At 48.4% G+C, this 8536-nt stretch overlaps 1 non-coding gene across 1 annotated transcript; it reads right to left on the bottom strand.

Annotated features, from left to right (window-relative positions):
• Positions 1-7326: 7326 nt before the first annotated feature.
• LOC126029240 (U6 spliceosomal RNA) lies at positions 7327-7428 on the bottom strand. The gene has a single exon (XR_007502882.1). It is a non-coding gene; the product is annotated as a U6 spliceosomal RNA (small nuclear RNA).
• Positions 7429-8536: the final 1108 nt, after the last annotated feature.

The raw sequence follows: 8536 nt of genomic DNA, 5'->3' as shown, positions 1-8536 counted from the left end.
TGCAAGGCAAATGCCTTACCTCCATGCTATCTCTCCGGCCCCTGCTCACCAGAAATGATCACTGAGCACAGAGCCAGAAATCAGCCCCTGAGAAGAGCCAGGGGAAACAAACAAACAAACAAACAAATAAAGATGAAGTTCATTCCTCCAATCCCCCGAAGATTTGTGGAGTGTGTGTAACATCCCGCTGCCCAATTGTCCAATGTCAAAGCCATGTATGTTCCCACACTGGTCCCTGGGGAGAGGGGCCTTCTTGGGCCCAGGTGTTGGTGTCAGGAAGCAGATTTCAGCCTGTGGGGATCCGGGAATACAGTGGCTATGAAGAGAAGTTGGAGGCTGTGAGCAGGAGCTGTGACTAGAATCACAGGGCTCCTGCTCTCAGGTTCTGAGTTCCACTCTGCCTAGCCCCCAGCTGCATTTTTCTGCTTCCAATTATCTTTGAAGATCATTTCATGATGAAAAGGTGCTGGAAAAACCAGGTTCGTAACAGTAAATATGGGGCCGGAGCCATAGCACAATGGGGAGGATGTTTTTGCCTTGCACATGGCCAACCCAGGTTCAATTCCTGGCATCCCATTTGGTCCCCTGAGCCTGCCAGGAATGATTCCTGAGCGCAGAGTCAGGAGTAACCCCTGAGTGCTGCTGAGTGTGGCCCAAAAACAATTTTAAAAAAAGTAAAGCAAAGAAAATTGTACTACTGCACACATTCCTTGTGCTCCTCTCTCTCCTTTAGTGTCAGTCGCCATGCCACTCAGCCCCAGCAGCGCCCTCTGGAATAAACACTACACACTGTGATGACCCCAGGGAAGTGGACTGATAGCTGCAGTGCCCACCTTGCATGCACAAGACCCTAATTTGATCCTCAGCACTGACTGGGGTGGCTCCAGTGTCCCTGATCATTAAACTGCCTAACAGGATCATAGGTATTGGTCCCCAGGTGGGGGAAGTGAGCCACATCCCACAAAAATCCAGTTACCTTCCCTACCTCTGAGGCACTTTTGACCCTTCTCCCTTCCTGTTTGGGGCCCACCATTTTGTTCCTGAAGCCTGACTTTGTTTTTGTTTTGTTTTGACTGTTCGTTTGTTTTCTCTCTTCATCTCCCGCCAAGGCTGCCTCTTGCCCTCCACACTCCAGGACATTGTGCAACCCGAGTGGGGCAGTGCTGGCCCTGGGATCCTGCTGGCCACAGGGCCTGGCAGGCCAGCGGCAGGGACAACAAGTGAGCGGAGGAAGAGCTAGGATTCAGGATTTACGCACATATTCCAAGAATCCTGAGGTTTCCAGAACAGCTCTGTGTTACTGGTTCTTTCCAGACCTCCTTTCTGGAAATACCAGAGTATTGATCAGGAGCCCGGATGAAATTCAGTTCCTGGGCCCTGGCCTGGCCATGACAGATTATCACCCTGAGCCACAGATTGGGCCTTGAGGAAGCAAAATATAAGACCCATAGAGGCACAGAAAGATCCCTGTCCTTTTGGTTTGGGTTTTGGGGGGGCCATGCCCAGCAATTCTAGGTCTTACTGTTTGTGCAGTTAGGGATCATTCCACGTGAAGCTCAAGGGACTCTATGGGGTACCAAGGATTGAACCTGGATCAGTGGTAGGCAAGGCAAGCATCCTGGTCATGCCCACTGTGTTACAACTCCAGCTCAAGGTGCCTGTTCTTGGACATCAGGAGATGCGTGTCTGAGAATTGTCATTTATTTGGGTTTACTATGTGGCTCGAAGGGCTGGAGTATTTGAGAGGTCCTGAGTTGGATCTCCAGAACCACATGCCCACCATCTCCACATCACTCACTCACTCTCTCTCTCTCTCTCTGTCTCTCTCTCTCTCTCTCTCTCTCTCTCTCTCTCTCTCACACACACACACACACACACACACACACACACACACACACACACACACACACACACACACACACACACACACACACACCTACCTTGGTGGCCCAAGCTTTAAACAATCAGGCCTAACCATTGAGAATGGCCCTGAACCTGCCACCTGCCCCGGGATTATTGGGAGACCCTTAAAAATGAGGCAGGAAATGATCCTGGAGCGGTGGGTGTGCACAGTCCTTGGGTCAGGACTCTTGGCTGCTTGTGCTCCTGCCTGGCCTGGGGAAGTGAAGGTGGGGGCAGCTCCTTGGTTCTGCCAGCAGAGGAACCATACCCAAAGGAGTCTAGGTCCCTGGTTACTCACCTTGCCCTCTACATACTTTTCTTTTTCCTGGAGAAGTATCATGGAATCTGATGCTGCTCTGCCAGCTTTTATTGGGGGTTGCAGAAGTCCATCTTCTCAGCCCTGGACCATTCCCCAGCTGAGCCCTGATTGCCTTTCCCAAGGGGCTGCCCATGCTGGACACATCAGGCTCAGCTCTGTCAGACCAGATGCTCTTCTCACATTGGTCAAGGACCAACACTGGGTCATCATTTGCATGCCCCCTCCACTCCCCTCTGTGATTGCTGTGCTGATGACCAGGTACCACATATGCATCCGTGGGCTGCGTGAGCACTTGGCAATGGTGCTCACCGGGGCCCATGCCTTTGGCGTGGTGCCCTCTCCCTTTCTGGTTATAGCCTTGTTGGAAGTAGGACAGTGCTTCCACTTAGGCTGGGGGATAGAGAGAAGTGCTCCCACACAGGCAGGGGGAGGGATAATGATCCAACACAGGCTAGGGAGCAGAACAGTATTCCCATATAAGCTAAGGACTAAAGTGATGCTTCCATGCAGCTGAGGTGCAAGGCAGTGCTACCACACAGCCTGAGGGGCCAGACAGTGCTACCACATCCCCTTATAAGAAATTCTCAATGTTGCAGGCCCACACCCAGGGCACACCATAACTTAGCAGCCTTATACAAACCTACACAGCAGATGCTTTGGCTATGAAGTGGCCAGGCTCTGCCAGTGTTCACTGGGAAGAGGAATAGCTTCTCGTCAGAAGGGTGACACGTCCTGCAGGGTGAGACCGTCCATCACGAAGGGTCACGGGGGCATTTGCTGGAACACAGGATGATCTGAGACCAGGACTGTCTCTGCTAACCATGGTGATTGGTCACTTCTGGATCCTTGCCCACCCCCCTTTTTCTCAGCCTCTGAACCCACCGTGTCTCACTGGGCTATTTCTAATGAGGCAGACCAACCAGTCATAGAATTTGCTTTCTGTATGTCACCTCTGATGACTTCCAGGACCTGGGCGTACGGGCCTCACACACCCTTGCAACACACAAGTATTTCTCTACAAAGCACAGAGTCTGCCGCTCATGGTGCAGATGGCCCCCAAAGATGCACTCCCAGAATCAGCTGGACAAGGTGCTTACAGACACACACACACACACACACACACACACACACACACACACACACACCAGCAGCAGCACCCCCAGCAGGAAGTGGGAGGCCCTTGTGAAATGACCACAGATTCCATTGACATATCCAAGCCCGTGATTGCCCTATCCACTCCCCAGCGCTTCTTTCTGCCCAGGTCCAACAGGAAGGACTTAAAACCTGAAACCTGAAGTTCCCCCAGACCTCCTGTGCTCATGTGAGCCCCTGGTTCTCACTGAGTCCTAGTAGTCCTCTTCAAGCACCTCTTCCTCTAGGTGCTGTTTGTAGTTCCTTTGGCCCCATGTTCTTCCTTCTCTTGGGTCTCGCTCTCAATCTCCTTCATTAGGCTGTGACCACTGACGGATTGTGTTTCCCTGAAGCTCTTACTACGGCTATCAACTTAACAGTCTTCCCTAGGATGTTGTTTCAGTGGTTGCTATTTTACAAATGAGGATACTTGGACATAGAGAGACTGTGAACTTACAAGGTCACCCTGGATATCAGAAGGACAACGTAGACTCACCTTGCCCAGGTCTTCCAGGAAAAGGCTCAGAGGGCTGAGATCACGGTGGGGATCCAGCCTGAGTCTGCGCTGCCCCCTGCTGGCCTATTGGCCGCACAGCAAGCTTAACTGCCACTGTGCCTGAGACCAGACTACAGGAGCAAGGTATTCTAAGGTATTTGTCAGATCACAAACAAGGGGGATTCCCCTTAATTCACACACCTAGAAGGCAATCTCCCTGATAGGGAGGGCCCAATACAACCATCCAGAGCAGAATCAGCAAAGAAAGCCTTCTGCCTCCAGATGAAGTAAAATGTTTTCCAATCCACTGGAAGATTTTTTTTTAATTATTTTTTTATTATTTTAATTATGACAACAAAGATGCAAAGAAAGAGGACCGGGTAAAGTTACAGTGGAAGCCCAATCACCCATAAACAGAGTTCTCGGTAGTCCCATCGATGATATCCCAGCCTTGAACTTTCAGCCAAAGAACACTAATAGAAACAGAACTGAACACCTGTACAATACAATTACTTTGTCCCTCAAATCCCCAGTTGTAGTACATACTATTTCTTAGCAGCACACAATATAATCTAAAGACATTAGACCTATGTAACTCCCTAAACATTGAGGGCAACGTACATTTCTCTAGTTCCATGCACATGCTAACTAGTTTAGGTTAACATCAAAAGTTTTAGTGGCTTGTTTTTCTTAAGAATTGGAATCAAGGGAACATAGTAAAAAATGGTATTAAAGTGGCATTTGTTTGCATAGGCCCACCAAAACATAAGGGACATGGAAAGACAAATTATGGTCTAAATACAAGGAGACCTTACCCCTGAAGTTTCCTGGCACAGGACTGACTCCAGGCTCCAGGCAAATTAGTTTGATCAATTCAAGTCATCGTCTGTAGTGGCAATACACCTCCATTCCTCACATAGTCTCTGTTGTTGGTATCATGCTTCTGTATTAAAGATCCTGGAGTCTGCATCTCCCATATTGCAGTCAGGAAGGTGCAGAGCATCCTCTCGTTTCACCTCACACTTAAGGGGGACTAGAGAGAACCATGTCCTGTAGAGCAGGTCATTGTTGCTGTCAAGTCTTCTCAGTGTAAACAGAAGTCTCTTTTTAAGAGGTCGATGTCAGACCCTTGGCAGTGTCCTTCCTGGCAGAGGACTGCTTCCAGCTGTTGCTGTAAAAGACCTTGGATGTTTCGTAGTTAGCTTGCCTGGTTCCGGCGTGAATGGAGGATGCCCATTCTTCTGAGGCCTGTGCCAGGTCATTATATCAATGTTCAGGGTGTAAGGTACATTGTACTGAGATTTATTAGATAAGAACTTATCTGTATGTATGATGTTTTCCCATTTTAATGTGTCTATGCAAACAAGAATCAATGCCATGGGGCGTTATTGGTGCATCTGGAGGCAATAGGAACAAGACCAGCAATTTCCATGACATAGTTCAATCATAGGCATCAAACTGGGGGACAGTTCCACCAACAATCCTTACTGAACAGCTTACAAAGAAAAGACAAGATGAAGAGTGAATAGAAACATCATGGTAGAAGAATATATAGAGAGTTACATCAGCTAAAGAAAATACCATTAAAATATTCAAAAGATATATGTGTTCAATTTATGTCCTTCTAAATAGTTCTGGGATTTGTTACATATACTGTCATATACTGTATGTCTTAGGTCAGAGATTAGAACTATGTGTTACTGAAGTTAAGAAGGGTAAATCTGGGGTACTGATGGTTGGAAGGAGAAAGTGTTCCCGCGGGGGCACTAGCCCCCGCGCGGTTTGCAAAATGTAGACTGGTATGAAATTACCAGTGACAGACTGAGTATAGCTAAGCAGCTATCTGCCACCCACCAAATCAAACTCCACCCCCTAAGCCCCACCCTAGGCCAGTGTCCCGGCCCGGCCTGGGAGTGGGGAAAACCCCGGGTGCCCCATCAGCTCCTCCCAGGAACCCACCTGGAGATCCGGAGGAATGGGGGAGAGGGGGGTCGGGTGACCCAGATCCGAGCCCCCTACCCTAGGCTGGACCACGCGGCCGCTGGCATATGGGGGGGCCTGCCAGCTGCCTGTCCACGCCGGCTAAAAATCCTGCTCCGGGAAGGGAGGGAGACCCTCCCAAGCCCGGAGCTCAGGGACCTGCTCCCCACCCTAGGCCAGGGGGACCCGGCCCGGCCCGGCCTGGGGGTGGGGAAAACCCCGGGTGCCCCATCAGCTCCTCCCAGGAACCCACCTGGAGATCCAGAGGAATGGGGGAGAGGGGGGTCGGGTGACCCAGAGCCCGAGCCCCCCTACCCTAGGCTGGACCACGCGGCCGCTGGCACATGGGGGGGGCCTGCCAGCTGCCTGTCCTCCACTGGAAGATTTTATTTCATGTTTACATTAGGCTCTTCTTGGGGCCAGAGAGATAGCATGGAGGTGGGGCGTTTGCCTTGCATGCAGAAGGACGGTGGTTCGAATCCTGGCATCCCATATGGTCCTCCAAGCCTGCCATGAGCGATTTCTGAGTGTAGAGCCAGGAGTAACCCCTGAGTGCTGCCGGGTGTGACCCAAAAACAAAAACAAACAGACGGCAATTTAAAAATAAATAAGTTTTTAATTGAATCACGATGAGACATACAGTTACAAAGTTGTTCATAATTGAATTTCAGCCATACAATGTACAACACCCTTGACCACAGTGCACTTTCCCCTACGCACAAATGTTTCCCAGATTTCCTTCTCCCTCCCCTGCCTAACTGTGACAGATGTATTTTTTTTTCTGCTCCTCTTCTCTTGTTTTTATAGACACTGTGGGTTTACAATATTATATACTGAAAGGGGTTAGTGTTGGTATAACTGCGCTTCATCTTAATGTACTAAATAATTCTTCTTTGGGGGGGGACACACCTGGTGGCACTCAGCAATTACTCCTGGCTCTGTGCTCAGAAATCACTCCTGGCAGGCTTAGGGGACCATATGGAAACCCAGGTCCATCCTAGGTCAGCCGAATGCAAGACAAATGGCCTGCAGCTCTGCTATTGCTCCAGCCTCCAGAATAACTCTTTTTGTAGATGCCTGTCACTCATTGATGGAATCAACTTTAGATTGAAGCGACCTTTGGATTGATCTCTTCTCCTACCTGTTCTCCACCCCAGGGTGTGGTCTGGGCTTCCCAATAAAGACCTCTGGTATCAGGGGAAAAAAATGTAGTTTCAATTTTTCCACAACTGAGCTATCTGCTTCTTAGAAGCAGAAGGCTTGCGTGTGGAAGTTCTTGAACCTGTTTTATCCCCTTAACTATGTGTGGATTATTTTCTGTGTCAGTGATTGCTTCCAGACCTACATCCTTCCAATCCCCTGGATTGGGGCTTCCACTCTAGGGTATCATGCATATCACTTCTTTCTGCTGAAAATTCTTGTCCAGAGTGATTATTTCCAATTCTCATTCTCACAATGGTCCCTTCTTTGCCTTCACTGCATTATTTGAAATATGTATATATATATGGAACACTTCACGAATTTGCGAGTCATCTTTGTTCAGGAGTCATGCTAATTTTCTCTGTATCATTCCAACTTTAGTACGTGTTTGGGCTAGAGCGATAGCCCAGTGGGTAGGGTATTTGCATTGCACTCAACCTATCCAGGATTGACCCCAATTCGATCCCTGGCATCCCATATGGTCCCCCGAGACTGCCAGGAGTGATTTCTAAGAGCAAGGCAAAAGTAAACCCCGAGTGCTACTGGTGTGACTCCAAAACAAAACAAAATAAAAATAAACCAATTTTAATATATGTGCTGCCGAAGCAAGCACCTCTCTGCATTCTGTACACATATCCCCATGTCTCTTGTCTTTGGGTATTATTTTCATACTATTTTTTGTTACTATCCTAAAAATGAGTGTGATCATTCTATGTCTGTCCCTCTTCATCTGACTCATTTCACTCAGTATGACTCTCTTCGTGTCTATCCATGTATCAGCGAATTTTATGACTTTGTTTTTTTTACCAAGAGTTAATATTACACTGTATAGATGTACCACAGTTTCTTAATCCACTCATGTGCTCTCAGGCACTTAAGTTGTTTCGCACATTCTGGGTATTGTGACTGGTGTGCGTGCAACAATAGACAACTATTTTATGTATTAAGATGCATATTCATGTTGGGGCCGGAGAGATAGCATGGAGTACGGCGTTTGGCCTTGTCATGCAAGAAGGTCATTGGTTCAAATCCCGGCATCCCATATGATCCCCTGAGCCGTGCCAGGAGTAGATTTTCTGAGCGTGGAGCAAGGAGTTAAATCCCTGAGCACTGCCGGGTGTGGACCCAAGAACAAACAAACAAAAAAGAAATCATATTAGTTTTAATACATTAAAATTATGTATTGCATTCTGAAAAATATCTTCTTGACAAAACAAAAAACTTCCAATCCCAGGGCAGGAAGAGAACTCACAGAGTTGAGACACACGCTTTACTTTGCGTACAGAAATCAGAGATTCACACAAACTCTCCACAATTTTCACCACGTGCTCTCTGAGCACCTTTTACGAGTCAATCTCTCTCTGTCTGTCTCTGCCTGTCACACACACACACACACACACACACACACACAGAGTTCTCTCCTCTCTTTCCTTCTCCCTCTCCCTTTCCCATCTCTCTCCTCTCCCCTCCCCTCCTCTCCTCTTCCCTCCTCTCCTCTCCTCTCCCCT

The sequence above is a fragment of the Suncus etruscus genome, chromosome 14 (genome assembly GCF_024139225.1).
Source record: "Suncus etruscus isolate mSunEtr1 chromosome 14, mSunEtr1.pri.cur, whole genome shotgun sequence".
Classification (NCBI taxonomy): domain Eukaryota; kingdom Metazoa; phylum Chordata; class Mammalia; order Eulipotyphla; family Soricidae; genus Suncus; species Suncus etruscus.
This window is presented reverse-complemented; position numbering and strand designations above follow the sequence as displayed.